The sequence below is a fragment of the Falco punctatus genome, assembly GCF_963210335.1.
Source record: "Falco punctatus genome assembly, chromosome: 3".
Lineage (NCBI taxonomy): Eukaryota > Metazoa > Chordata > Aves > Falconiformes > Falconidae > Falco > Falco punctatus.
Window position 1 is genome coordinate 94,061,672 of NC_137582.1, and position 15,149 is coordinate 94,076,820.

The following is a 15,149-nucleotide window of genomic DNA, read 5'->3' on the forward strand; positions in this document are numbered from 1 at the left end:
ATTCCTGTACCCCTTGGCAGTTGTGAAGAAGATTGGGTGGGGGTTTTTTAAGATGTCTGTTTTTTCAGAGCAGAGTTTGCTTAAAAAACAGTGGGCTAGTTACTAAAAATCGGCCTCCGACTACTGTCAGCCAGATTTAGACAAGGAGGGGAAAAAAGCTTCTTCACTAGAAGTCTGGTCTCAATGTAAGTGATCTGCAAATTTCTTCTCATCTTAAAAAGAAAATGATACCTGGGCAGGCCAAGAGATGACAACAGACATGCAGCCTCGATGTTGTCAATACCTGTGACATTGCTAGCATTAACTGCAAGTTAACACAGCAAATCGCAGGGTAACATTGCAGTTTGGTCACGTTTCCACAGGGTCTAACTCCTTAAACAACTTCCTTCAGCAGGAGACTGGCTTGCTTTATTTTTTATTGTTTACGCTGTCAATAAAACATGTCCTCTGCTGGCATTGAGGAGAACTGTACCAGAGAAGACGTTGGACCTACGTCAGTGTTCTTCACCTCTGGATTTCATCACACATTAACATGCTTCAATGCAATTGCTTTACTTTACCCTTTGCTCAACACAAAGAGGTACCTGGACCTCAGAGTTTTATATCTGTGCCTAAACTTCAAGGCTGACATACCTGAACATCAGGAATGAAGCACGGATCTCCTTTACAGCCCCACAAGCAGGCAACTTGCAAACTTTGGGGATGAAGCAGGTACTGGGCTAAAAAGCGCTGTGTGTTGGTACCAGTTTATGCCGACCAGCTCAAAGTAAAGCTGCTCCCATCCCAGGGCCACAGGTAGCCAGGTCAGCCTCAGCAGTGCTCCATGCCACCCCCCGCGCTCTGCTTGCAAAGGCTTTGTCGGTTGCAGGTACCTGACATAAGCAGGCATCTGCTGGGACCCTACATTCACTTTTCTCAAAGCCCTTCCCTTTTGGGAAGGAAAACCCAAAGTATCTGCCGACTCACATGGAAACGTACCACACATCTCAATCAGAGATGCTGGGGCAGATTGCTAAACTTAATTACCAGTTCCAAGGGCTGAGGCTGTGAATGACAGGTCAGTTCATGCAGTGAGCTAGCAAAGATTGCTGATAAATGCTTTCTAATTGAAAGGATGATAAAACACCTATTAGTCACTGAGGAGCTTGAAGAATGAGTTAGTCTCGGGGGTTTTTTTTACTCTATGAAAATCAAGAAGTGCTAATCTCATCAGCACTCTGCCGTCATTTCCTACCAGCCTAGTCACTCAAAAGGTTCAGGAAGGATCGTGGCATTGCAGGGGGGTGACCAGTCACTGCTCCCTCACTCCTATTAAGGAGATGAACAGAAATAAGCATCAGCAGTGTAGATTAAGTCTATTGTACTCTGGAGAACATCGGACATTTTTGTGAGTTAGGAAAGCATGAACAAAAATAACCTCTCGCACCCAGCTCCTTTGGTAAACTGGCTGTATTAACGATGTGACGTATCCTTCACACAGCACCTTTTAGCCAGAAACGTATGGTGGAGGCCAGTGGGCTTTAGGAGTCCAGGTACTTAAGGCCAACCTCCAGCAGTACCAATGATCTGGGTACAAGCAGTTTGAAACTCGAAGACTGGACTTTGCGCTAGAGAAGCCACTACATAGGCACACGTACCTGTTTTTCACTAAGGCATTAGGACAGTCGCTGTGGCAGTAGGACACAGCAGCCATACAGGATGAGAAATGCTCTTAAATTGTCACAGCAGGAAAAGCCGCCAGAGCTGCCCTGCAAAAGCCCTGTGCGTAGATGTAACCCAAAAGTTACCTTCTGCACCATTCAGTGACACAACACTCACTGCTGGGAAGGCACGAAAACAGCCACCACCCATTTTAGCAGGAACATCTTCTGCCTTGTTTCCACGCTGTGCAACCCTGGATGAAATATTTCAGCTCTTTGTTTCTCTTTCCTTTCCTGCACTTTTGCCGGTCTTTTTAGATCACGAGATGTTCAGAGGGAGACTGCCTTTCATAGTGTGTTTGCCCTGAGCCTCACACAATGGGTTACAGCCCTTGCTTAAGCCTCTTGGTACTGCTGCCATATAAATAATAATTGATGACACTTACACACACCGCGCTGCTGAAATGTAGCCACACTAGAGTTAATGTTGGGACGTGGCCAAGTGACACAAGCCACAGAGCACGTATAAAGTGAAGTTTTGCCAAAGACAGAAAGTCAAGCTATTTTTACATCCTTGCCATTTTTACATCCTTGCCATTTTTACATCCGTAAGAAGCAGACATCACCTTGTGTATTAGGATGTGCCTTACTTTCCCCTTGCTCTCCTGCCAACACCCAGACAGAGCTCTCACTACATGGTATTTAGCATCTACATTGTGAAGCCCAAGGTTTTCCAGGAGGTTGTTGCACTCCTGAAATTGTGCTTTACATGTTGAACTAGTGACAGGTTTACTGTGTCTACATCGAAAAATGTATAGATTCTTTACACAAAGAAGAGCATTTTCCATGGAAATGAGTGTGCCCAGCTGGCACATCTGACTAGAAACTGGCATGAGAGGAGAGAGAAAATAGTTGTACTAACCAGTGTGTGAAAGTAGTCCAATGAAGGCATGATTAGTGGTGCTTGTATTTATGGATTCAAACAGAAGCTTGTAAAATTGTAAGACCCTGTTCTTTTAATTTCAGGTCCCCAAACTCTTGAAAGTCCAGATCACTCTTGGTCAGCTTGTTCTTGTTGTACCAGATACAGTTTGCTTCAAGCCAAAAGCCTTAGCCTACGGACAGACGTCCTTCCTCGTAGTGAGATGTACAGGTAGATATTTTGACTGAAGTGCACGAGGCAAAGCAGACCAGCAGCTCTGCCAGTAAATCTTAGAGATGCAACCTGCAGAGAAGGGACAGTGATAAGCAACTGTGGGCAAAAACTTCTTCCAGCAGGTGGGTCCAGATTGGTGTAATATTGTAGTGTCTACAATATTTTAAACAAGGAGTCTCGTTTATTGCCTGGCCACGAAGAAGGTCATCTCATGGCAGTCGCTTTACAGCACACGTGTCTCAGATCTGCTCTCCATACACTCTCCACATGTCATAATTATGTACCAAATATAGGCAGATGCTACTAATTTATTTATTTTTTTTAATTTATGTGGTCTCTAAGAGTACTAGCCCTGTCGTGCAGGTACCTATGCTGGTATAAAACTAGTTTTTTACTGACAAAGTATATCATCTTTCTAACCTGGGGATAGGTTGTGCCACTCTACATCCATATAAACTACTACACTCCCATTCTCACAGCAAGATTTTCTACCAGGTATTTGGAAAAGTACACCTGCTGAAGCAGGCCAGTCCGCAGTTGTGGTGGTTACACAGAACTCCAACAAACATCCCAATGAAGGCTCCCTAGCCATTTTCACACGTACTCTGGAACAAAGGACACATATCTCAGTGAAGGAGATGCTTTTCTCCCTCCCTCCACATTCTCATCATCAGTGAACATCTTTCAGATCAAAGATTGCTGTTTGATCCTAGGAAAAGGGTCACAGTGACTGCAGTGCTTACGCAGTTGCTCCAACAACTGTTCACAGGGCTGCACTGCAAATCAGATCAGACAACTGATCTTTCTTTTTTTTTAAATAAAAATATCTTTAATTTTTCAGGGTGGGGTTTTTTTTCTTAAAACCCTTTCTCGAGCCAGCTGCAGCCGCACCTCCATCTCATCAAGCTGCAGCCTGAATTAGCATCCATTCAAATGAATAAGACAGATATCCCAAGTTTTATGTTTCATGCTTATTGCAAAGCTGAGCAGATGTGAAGCATGTTTACAAATGCAGAGACATTTTGGGAGTTGCCCTGTTTGATGTCTGGACTTGTTTTGTACACACTCCTTATATTGCTGCAAGTTTTTGGAGGAGGATCCTTCCACTGTGACTTTACTAAATGAAGTAAAATGAAGCCTCCTTCTGTTTAAGTGAAAGGGAACTTGGCTTAAAGCTTTTTCTTTTTCTTTTTTTTTTTTTTTTTTTTTTTCAGTTGCAAGATAGCTCTTTAGCTTATATCTTACTGTGTCATCAGTAATTAGGCATGTACAGGAAATCAATCTCAACAGGGATGGAAGATTCAAAACCTGCCAGTAAGCATTAGATAACAATTCTTTTTAAACACAAGTGCTTCAAAATGATGCTTATTAGTGAAATACAGTGTCTGCGTCCAACTCCTAGATAACCTAACAATGATTAATTTTGTTCAAAAGAATAAACCTGAACCATTTTGGTGACCATAGGAATACAGACCACTAAGATAAAGCCTGGCCAGAGTTCCTCTAGGCTGAGAGGTATGAATAGGCAGCCTGACAAATGCTAGGAGGGATGCCAATGTAAAAAAACCCAACACCCCCTAACAGAAATTTAGGCCTGGAAAATGCATGTCAGTGTGTAAGGAACTCTGTTCCTGGTAGCCTGGAGATTCAGGATGTCCTTACCAGGTACAAACCACAAGGACCGCTTTCAAGGCATTTGTTTCCTCCAACAGTTGTTTGCATCCAGAAGTTTTCTCCAATAGTTACTGTAGCTAAGATTTCTCCCCTAAGCAGACAGGAAAACATGGCAGAGCACAGGTATTTTGTGTTCATATATGTACTTCTATATCTCTAAATGCACAAATGCATACAAACATACAGACACAGAGAAGGTCAAACGTTGAGCTGAAGGGAGGCAGTGTCACTCCTCTGCCTACATGTCTGCACACGTAACATCAGGTTCAAACACTGAGATGATGTAAATTAGAAATGCTGTGTTTAAGTCAGTAGAGTTAGGCCATTTGATGCTGATCCAAAATATCTGCTTTAAGTATGTAGGCAGGGCATGCCCTCTTAAATCTGAGCAGATCCACTGAGTCAGAGGTAGTTTGCAAAGAATCAAATCTACCCTTTTTTCCTTCCACCTGCTGCCTATTAATCCATAAAATTTGGAAAACAATGAAAATCCATTGCAGTTTATTATTAGATTTTTTTTTAAGTCCTGCAGACTGTTGGAGTTACTTGCAGGAGTTACATTAGCAAAGTTGCTCTAGCAGCACCACTCTTGAGATGCAGTCAGCAAACCAAGACTGGAAAAACAAAGAACCTACAAATCAAGCCCACAAGGACACACAGCTTATTTCATTCCTTCTGACAGCAAGGTAGTTTAAGTCCCACTTTCATTTGGGCATGTGTCCTTAGTGATTTTGTAACTGGAAAGGACCTATTAGATATGTTGAATTGGGGTACTGCCAGTAGCTATTGCTTTCAAGACCTTTACACACTGAGATGGGAAGAATGCGTCCATGAAATGGATACTGGACTGTGTGTGTTTGTGCATGTGTGTGTCAGCTTCAGAAGCAAAAAGGCCTAAATGAGTTAGATCTGTAAACTTAGCTCCCTTTGGGAAAACTCCTCCTCCAGAAACCTTCTACTTTTTCAGAAAATACACATTCTTGTTATTCCAGCTCTCCTCATCCTTATATACTTTGTAATTCCAACATGCAGTGAGATCAGTGTTTACACTGGCATAAGGGATTCCTGCAATTACGGCACGAATGAGGAATAAAATACCAAGACTGCCCCACAGATACACAAACTGATCCATAGGAAGGCTTGACATGCTGCTTAACATTCACAAATAACAGTGCACGGGTACCCAGATACATCTTCAGCCTTGCTCATAATAGTTTTCACTTAATGACTTTATTTAGTCAAAATTATTCTGTAAGGTAGAAAGAGGCACTGGAAGAGACATTGAAGTTGAACGGGCACCACAACGCTCTGCCTCTCTGTTTCCATCTTGCATCCATATCCTGTGGTTTCACTTCCACCTCCAAGTTGGAAACAGACGGGACTGAAGTGGAAGATGAACCAGCAGCCCCTCCACAGAGGCATTCTGAACGGCAGGGAAAGACGTGGGTGGGATGGAGAGCAGCTTAGAGGATGCATAGCTGACCACTGGTCACTCTGCGCTGCCTGCTGCACCCCTCGACTTCGTGACTTCCAGACTTTTATATTCGCAGTGGTCCATGGAGCCTTTCACCAGCCCTAACTCCCAGCAGCTGTCTGTCTTTATGATTTTAGAGCTACCTGCTTGTTCCACGGGCAGTGAAGGAAGCAGCCAGCTGGCTGGAGCCATAAGGCAAGTCCCTGTTGCCCTCCCATGGAGGGGGATGTGGACTCCCATCCACTTGCAGAGCTCTCTGGACCAGGAGTAGGAGAAGGGACGAGGTCCTTCGCCAAGTCCAGCCGTAGCAGCAGAGCTCAGCTGGGAGGCGCCTGCAGCCAGCTCCCAAGTTCAGCCCTCCATGGCCAGCAACAGGGATTTCTCAGATGAATGCTCTTGCCTTGGAGCTCGCTCCCCTTGGCAGACACTCAGACCTTGAGTCTAATGACCTTCAGGGCACCATACAAGCCTCATTCATTTTGCTTAACATTTGATTAACTGTTTCTGGGTTTCTTCTATAATTTACTCTGAGACTGAGGCCTCCAGGACAAACAGGAATGAGAAATAAACTTCTTAAAATTTTTGCAAAAGACAGCATGGCAGCAAAATAAATACAGTTACTCCATGCAATCTAAAACAAAAAACAACACTGAAATCTATGCAAGAAAACAACCTTAAAATTCATAAAACGAAAAACACTGTCGGGGTCTGCAAAGAGTTGACTGCCTTGTCTCGCTGGCAAAGAAAACACATCAGACACAAAGGGAGATATAGCAAAGGGCCAAATGGAAATGCACAAGTAATTTACTTTTTTGTTGTTGTTGTTAAAACACCTGTTATGCTAAGGATGCAATAAAAGTTTTTCTATTTCTTTTCTCTCTGAGCAATTGCTAGAGCTGCTCCAGAGATATTTTGCAATTGTGAATACAAAAGGAGGTGGTTTATCTGGCAGTCAAGCTGTGGTTCCCATGATGAAAGAGTCTGAGGACTCTGGCACTGGTATGCACACACCAGCTACTCGCTCGCGTGATCCTCCGTGCTGTAGCTCACCCATTCTCCCTTTTTTTCCATGTCAGGACTTTGTCCTAAAGTTTCTGAACACCTTGCCCGTGGCTTCAGATCCTCTCCCATCACAAATGAAAGGACTGCATCAAGGAAAGACAGCCTAGCTAAAGGCTCGTGCCCTAATTCCTAGGACAAAGTACAGGAGGTGAGAGATTTAAGCGATTTAAGGGATTTTAAAGTGTTCCCTGTAATTTGAAAGTTATTAATCATGTTCCAGCTCTCTAAGTGCCTCCAGCTCCTTCGGTATGTATCTGCAGAACTCCTGGGGTTTCTATGGAGCTGCATAAGGTGAAAAGAAAAGAAAAATACTTACTGAGCGCTTCCCAAAGTACTTCAAAACTAATTGGGTAGATTATGCTGTTGAGGTTTGTTGAGCTTTTCCAATACTCCTGCCAATTTACGTGGACCAAAACAGGGCAGAGCTGGCTTTCAGAGTCAGCAGGGTTGGAGCATGTTGCATTTCCTCAAAGATAACAGAGAGAATCATTTCACACTTTGGCCCGATTTGCAGTAACACTGGAGGTATGTGAATCATGGTGATAAATGTTGCAATGCCCAGCAGACTCCTAATTCAAAGTCTTCTCTTTATGAAGTTTTCCTATCTCTAAGAGAGCATGATGTAGCTCTTGAGTAGGTCCCAGGTGGTGGAAACCCAGTTCAGCACAAATCCCACTGAGAACTTTGTGGCCGAAACGAGTCTTCCCAGGTGCACAGCACAAACACAGCTCAAAAATGCTTATCCTCCGCAGGTCAGACCTGGTGAGACCTTGAAAAAGGAAGGCACGAGTACTACACTTTTTGAGCCTCAGCCATAGAAAAGGACAAACTGTTGCATGACTAACTCCTATTAACCCGGCCATTAATGATGCATCGATAGGGCTTTCAGCTCTGCAGATTTTCAGTTTGATCCCTGGTAAGGCAAGATAGCATTTAGCACATGTACAGCCTCACTGTTTTGGGGGAGCCAAGCAAAACCCTGCTCCTTCAAAATCTAGATCTGCATCCATACTTTGTAGCTCTTGCTCAGCCCTGCTTTTCATTAGTAATTTTGAAAAATACCATTACAAGAAGCAGGAAAATCAAAAGTTTCCTACTCTGCATGATGAAGGTCCCACTTGGGAAATCACCTACCCCACTATGCCTGCAAACAAGATGCCAGGCATAAACATTTCACGCTGCTGAAAGTACGTAGAGATCCCTCTGCTGAACCTGCAGTTCCAGACAAAGATAAAAAGGCTTAAATGAAGTGGAGAGGCCAACAATGGACTTCAGCAGCATGAGCAGGCACACTGCTGGGGAGCATAGGGAAGCAGAGGTGGAAATCATTTAGCAAGAGCATGTGGTGGGAATCTGAGTGACTCACAGGACCGACAGCTTTCATTGTTTCCAACCATTAAAAAACGCCCTCGGTCCCCGCACCGCAGTGTGGCTGTACGTATTGGAGGTGTCTCAGGTTCCAAGTGGCAGAGGTGACTGTGGGGCACCTGGGCACCCTTGGGCCTTCTCCCTTGCCCTTTGATTCCCAGGCACAGCAGCAGGACCTGCACATGCTCTGAAAGGCTGCCAGCATCCCTGCTGCTCTGGGTGGGTCAGCGTGGCCGGGGGACGCAGGTGCCCCCACCTGGGGCAGCTCAGGGGTGCGCTGGCAAGGGGATCAGGGCCTGTGGGTTGCCGTGAAGACAACTTTGATCTTCTTCCATCATCTGGAAGAAGTAAGGTGGTGGGAAGGACAGGAAGGGAAGAGGAGATCACAGAGCATGTAAGCACTCAGGGGTATTGCCCACCACCTGGGAATCCCCCGAACATGGGAGAGGGCTTCCTTTGCCAGAAGGCTCAGCCAGCTGTTTTCCCAAAGGGCTCTTTGGGTATACAAGTATCTACACATAACAAGGAGCATCCTTTAGCCTGCTTTGCTTTTTATTAAGGACTTAGTAAGCACTTTCTTAATTCATTTAATGACATCTTTCCTTCAATTCCCAAACCCAGTCACACACTGAAATCAGACTGACCTTAGTAAACACAAAAAAACCCAACCCAGTATCACTCTTCTAATGGAAAAGCTTGGCATTATGTCCCAGTAACAACTGCAGAATCCTTATGGAAGAAGCCAATTAAGCAATAAAGCACAACAAAGTACAGCCTATTACACTAACATAATAATTCACACCTACGGTATTGCTACTAGAATCACACCTGCAGTGTTGCATAAAGCCAAAAGCCAGGAACTATTAAAACAAGCTAGCCAGTTTATTATTACAATATAATTTGTGCCTGGGGATACACTGCAGAAATTATAAAATATTGGTATGTATTTTTATTTGAGTGTGAACAAAAATCTGAATTTTAAAAGGGAAATGATCAAGTGGTTTAAGAGTAAAATCAGATGGAGTTGATTCATTAAAAACCATACAAGGAAAAATGCTGACAAGTAGCCAGTGGGGTGGGGGTCTGCAGCAGAAGGGGAAAGGAGCAGATGAGATGACACCATGGTGTCTCACATCTGCTCTGTGGCCTGCTGTCATGGGGCGGGTACTCAACTGACCTTAGCTGGAGGACCTCATTGAAGCTGACAGAGGTATTATGTATGCAGAGCTAACTGCTGGGCTGGAAGTAATTTGATGGAAAAAAAAAATTAAGTGCTTAGTCAGAGTATCTCGCATGCATTCCTTTTGAAACATCCCCCAGTGATAACTATCATAATTATACTTCCTTGCTTAGATTGGTTACAGAGAAATAAGGCTGCCATCATCCATTCTTGCTCTCTAAAGAATTTCAGCCGAGTTAAAGGCATGGGACACGGCATTGCTCAGCGGTGGCGACAGCAGCAGGTCACCCCATCCTAAAGCACTCCCAAACAAGGAAGAACTAAACCCAACAGATTCAGAGACGGTAAAGACTCCCTCTCTTATGACACTCCCCAGACTGTTCAGAAAACAAAAAATCTGCAGTTTTCTTATGCTTACGGCATGAATCGGGCTGGACATTTCCAGTTCACTTGATTGTGACCCTTATCGAACCAGCTGCAGGATATAAACGGAATTGAGTGGTGCTCCGGTATACTTGGGATATACCTTTTCCATTCAAAATTTTGGCAAGCTGGAGAGCAGATGTAGCCTGCTCTAACACCTGGTGGGTACGGGGGCATGAGGGAGTTGCATGCCAACGTTCATTGTTAGTGCACCTGTAGCACAGTGCCTGAAGCCATCCCTGGTAGTACAGGGAAAATAAAAGCATTGCCCATTCCCAGATAATCTCTAAGAAACCATTCTCGTTGCTCTTGGCTCCTTTGGCAGGCTGAGACCCTGACTAACAAGCCCCACAGCTCCTGTGTCTCTTCATCGACCTGATGGCCCTGGGCTGGTCCCCTCAGCTCGGTGGTGGCATCCTCCTCCTGCCTGACCTCCCCCGCCTCCACTTTCCCATCTATCTAAAAAGCCGCCACAGAAATAACCTTTCCCTCCCACTGCTCTGACCTTGTCCCCAGGTGCCCTTGGAGGTGACGGGCACAACAGACCTGCTGTGTAAAGGCTGCAGCCACCTTTGCTGGTGACACTTTAACTTTGAGCAGCCAGGCAGGCGGGTGAGAGGTCAGGGTGGTACCTGCACCAGCTCTCCTGACCGAGTCCATTTCTCCAGCGTGGCCCACCAAGGTCCTTCATGCAGTCAGCCTCCTCACAGCGTTGTAAACCCTGCCAGCAATCATCTTGCCCTTGTCCTAGCCTGCATCCTGGATCCCACCCAAGTACCTTCGGGACAGCGGTCGGTCAGTGATGGGGCTGGCCCGCTAGCAGGGGCAGAGGACTGCAGGGCACTCGACCTCAAGCCATGTCCCTGCGCCCTGGGTGGCTCCCCTGAGATCTCCAGACCATGCCAGACAGTCTCCAGGAGTCCACGCGCTAAAACATCCAGGGGGCCACCCTCTCTGTGAGGAGCTGAACACAGAATCTGGTGGAAACCCCATAAATTACAGTCCACAATGGTGCTCAGGTTTGCCACTAACTAGTTAAACAAACCTTACCCTGCCGTGCTTTCTGTGGAGCCTCAGTGGCCCCAGCCTCCACAGCTTTAGCAAAGGTGCTGAGAAGTTATCAGGGGCACTTGGCTCAAAACGGGGCTCTCTTGCAGCTTTTTTCTGAAGTATTGTTTGCTTTGGCCTGCGGATTTCTGTGTACAAAACAAAAAACAAGCCAAAACACAACACAACAAACAAATAGATAATTTCTAGGAACAAACTAATGGCTGTCGGGATCAAGCTGTGGGGAAGGGGGTGAGAAAAAGCGGTAGGAGCTGAGGGACTTAAATGCCTGGAGCATGCCCAGAGCTTGTGCTAAAATGAAACAGGGTGAAAATGGGTCAGATCTTTTTCTTTTACATTTGTATTCTACCTGTTTAAGGGGCTCCTTGAAAAGATGTAACAGCCAGAAGTGTTTCGCAGCTCTGAACACTGAAGAGAAGTAAAAGTAATCTCATCTTTCTCTGCTTTTTTTGTGAAACGACATCTCCTTGCAAAGGCACAGTGCTGTGTCAGTACCCAAGCTGTACTATTTACTATTAAACTACCACACTTAGACACAATTAGTTCTAAAACCTAGAAATATAAGGGAAGGGGGGGCACTCTATATTTTTTTAAAGAAGCCATTTCTAAAGATGTGGCAAGGGGGGGAAAAAAAAGAAAAGGCAGAAAGACACATTTTATATTAGGACCAGATGTGGAAAGGGGGGAAAAATTAGGTTTGTGCCAACCAGCATCGAGGAGTATATTTTACGTTTCAGCTTCAGAGTTGAATCTGCAGCACGCCGCGCCACATGCTGATATCCGTCAGTCTAATGACTACAGCATATTAGCAGCATAATGCTCCTGCCAGAAGAGAGAACGGAGTTGGTAAACTAAAAGCAACCTCTTCTCTCCATCTATTACAGTATAACCTTTTGGACAGTTAGTGAAAACCGGTTCAAACTCTGCTGTCATCCAAACTGCAGACCCATTGAAAAGCTTGCCTTGGCCCCAGGCCAAAGTCCAGTGTTTTATTACCAGTCTCATGTCTTTCTGTCCCTTGCCTTCCATTATCCACTTATTTTCTTAGCTTTTCAGAAAAAAAAAAAATAATAAAGCATCCTTATGGTACAACAACTATCTTAACAAATTCTGGTACATGTCGTGGACCTCGTTAATTGATTCCACATCCAAAACACAAGACTTTGGGCTATTTTTGTTGTTCAAAGCTGTACATTGGCCAACATCCTCTGCATATAATTAACCCCCTATTTCCATGGAATCTCTGCATTAACTTATTACAGACTTGGCTGGTAAAGAACTCCCGGGAGAAGTCCACATACAAACACTGGCCATTGGCTTCGCTGCCCACGTGGATTAAACAAAAATTAATCTCATCTATTTGGTTATTCATTCGGTGTCTTTAAATTGGAGGCGTTTTTCTGCTTCGTTTGATGCACACAAAGAAAGAGGGATCTGGCTACTGAACTTTATCCAGAAACATCCATGTGTGGAGCAGATTAATGGGAACTTTTCATACCCATAATAGCTTTACAGCAGCGAAGTAGAACACGCAGTTCTCCCTGGGTGACTATAATGCTCTGGGAGACGGGAAAACAAATGTGGCTAGAAGATAGTAATGTTTTGCTCATCAAGCCCTGCGTAGTTTAGACATCATTAAAGTGACATGTTTAGAACCGAACCTGGAAGGAAACTGTGCTCCCAGAGGTGGGGTTTTTGATGTTTTTTTGGGGGGGGGGTGGTGGGTGGTGGTGTGTGGTTTGGTTTGGGTTGGGTTTTTTTGTGGAACAGTGAAGCTTTTGGACACCAAAATAAAAAGAAGGAAGTGACAGACAGAGATGTCCCAAAGCAGCTGCTGGTATCAAGTGACCATATGTAAAATGGTAAAAGGGAACTGACAGGCAGGCCAGTAAGGAAAAGCAACAGCAGGGCTTACCAATCCCCCCCTACCTGTTTCCCACTGGAAATGGTGATTTCTAAATAAAGAGGGCAGAACAGCTATTTTTATACCACTTACAACCACTTACAACCTGGCCGGAATCCGAAAGAGCAAGGTCCTTCTCCAGGCTTTGCACCGATCACAGGTCAGTTGCCTTACTGCTGCGTGCCTAAGTTTCCCTATGGATTAAGGCAGGGTAAGAATAACAGTGTCCCTGGGAAAATGCTCTGAGAGCTACTAAGGCAGAAAACGGCGAGTGACTCTAAATGAACTCACTTCTTCCCTGCCTCCTCCCCATCTCATCAAACTCCTTCTCCAAAAGAGGATGGCTCTTGGATGTTGGGGTTACAGTTTTTGACAGCACCCTTTTCTATACTGTGTGGGCATCTCTCCGGTCCGTTAGGTTTCTCAGGGAGGTGTTCTGAAGAGGTGTCACAGAGCCTCACGGTTTCTTCTCCCCGACACGGACATAGAAGCTGCTTCTTGGCATGAATTGACTTTGTCAGGTTAAAAACATCAAGGTCAATCCAGCTGTGCAATGAGGCCCTTCCAAATTCATGGTCTAACTTTAGCTGCCAGTGCTATCCCAGTTTCTCACACGAGGTCCCAGCCTAGCATAGCTGCCTTTCCTGTAAACACCCTTCCCTGGCTCTCACGTGATTTTGGTCCTATTTAGAAAAAAAATATGACTTGGAAAGGTATTTAAGCAAAATTTCAGTTGACGGTGGAGGCCACTGTCCTGTGAAAGCCCACAGTCCTGCCTCAGTCTCTTCCTCGCACAATACTGTTGATGTAGGACCCTCTGGAAGACAAGCAAACCTGGCCACGAGCTTCAGCGCCCTCAGGATTCCCCCTGGCCCAGACAAGTGCTTCTCTTCCTGCAAGCCAGGGACGGAGCCCCTCAGAGATTGTGAGCTTGAGTCCACCTCGGGGGAGGTCTGAGCAGCCCAGAAGACTATCCACAGTGCATCCCATCCCTCACAAGGGAGCTGCCAGCCAGGATCAGTGCTGGACAAAACCTCTACCTTTTGCTGCAACACTGCCATTTTCAGCCTGAGTTTTTCAGGTTCACATGGTGCTTGCTCAGGTGATGGAAGGTTGGGGTAGCAACTCCCTGCCTACCAGTGCCCAAGCCAGCTGGATTAAACCTCACTGGTGTCTGCTTATGTGCATAAAACCTTGGGCGGCCGTGCAGACATCGCCTTTGACAAGCAGGGGCAGATGCGCTCGGAGGAAGGCGAGCGTGGTGGCCCAGCTCCTTCTCAGAGGCATTTCTCCCCTCCTGGCCCCCACCTTTCTGGCCAGCATCTCCCCCACGCAGCGGGGCTGGGGCAGCAGCCAGCTGTTCCTCCCCCCCCCCCATATCCCCGGCAGCTGCTGTCTCCCTGCCACCTCGACATCCTGCTGGCGTGGTGAGTTACATCAGTGGGAAAGCAGCCAGGGTTCACTGGCGTACGGCAAGAGGCAAAAATGGTCAACATGCCACCTCTGCAAACAGCCCCGCTCCCCACAATGCAGGGAGCATGCATGGGTGAAGTCCCTTGGAGAGGAGTGGGCTACCTGCCTCACACCCCCAGCGTTACTGGAGGGGAGCGGCAAGAGCCATGTGCCCCTGTAATACGTGTTTCAGGTGTATCTGAACCAGAAAGCATTAAAAGCTGCCGAAGCACCTGGGGGAAAGGGGTTTAGAGAGAGTGCTCACATCCATGGCCTTAAGTGCTCTTCATCTGAAAACCAGCAGCTGGCCTCCACACTGCCATGCGCCTCACGGCAATGCCTCCAGGGCGGTGTGTCCTGCAGTGCCACTGTCACTCCACTCTCCTGCAGATTGAAAGATGCGCGACAGGGATGTGACTAGACATCCCATGCCTTCTGTGAGGTTTTCAGGCTGGGCAGAGAACGGGCAGGCTTTGTTCATCCAGTGGAGGTCTCCATCCACTGCTGACAGCTTGCCACAACCCACTGGCCAGCATCTCCTGCCAAACAAGCAGAAGGGCAGAAAGCAAAGGGTGTCCGGAAAATGGAAATCAGGTTTGAGGGCACAACACAAAAGCCAGTGGCTGAGACCCACCCACTTCTTCAAAGCAGCTTTGCAAGTTCTTTTGCCACCAATATTTAACCAGTCGACCAGTTCATCTAGTCAGCTACGTCAGCAAGCACCTCCGCTCCAACCACCCTGCTCCAGT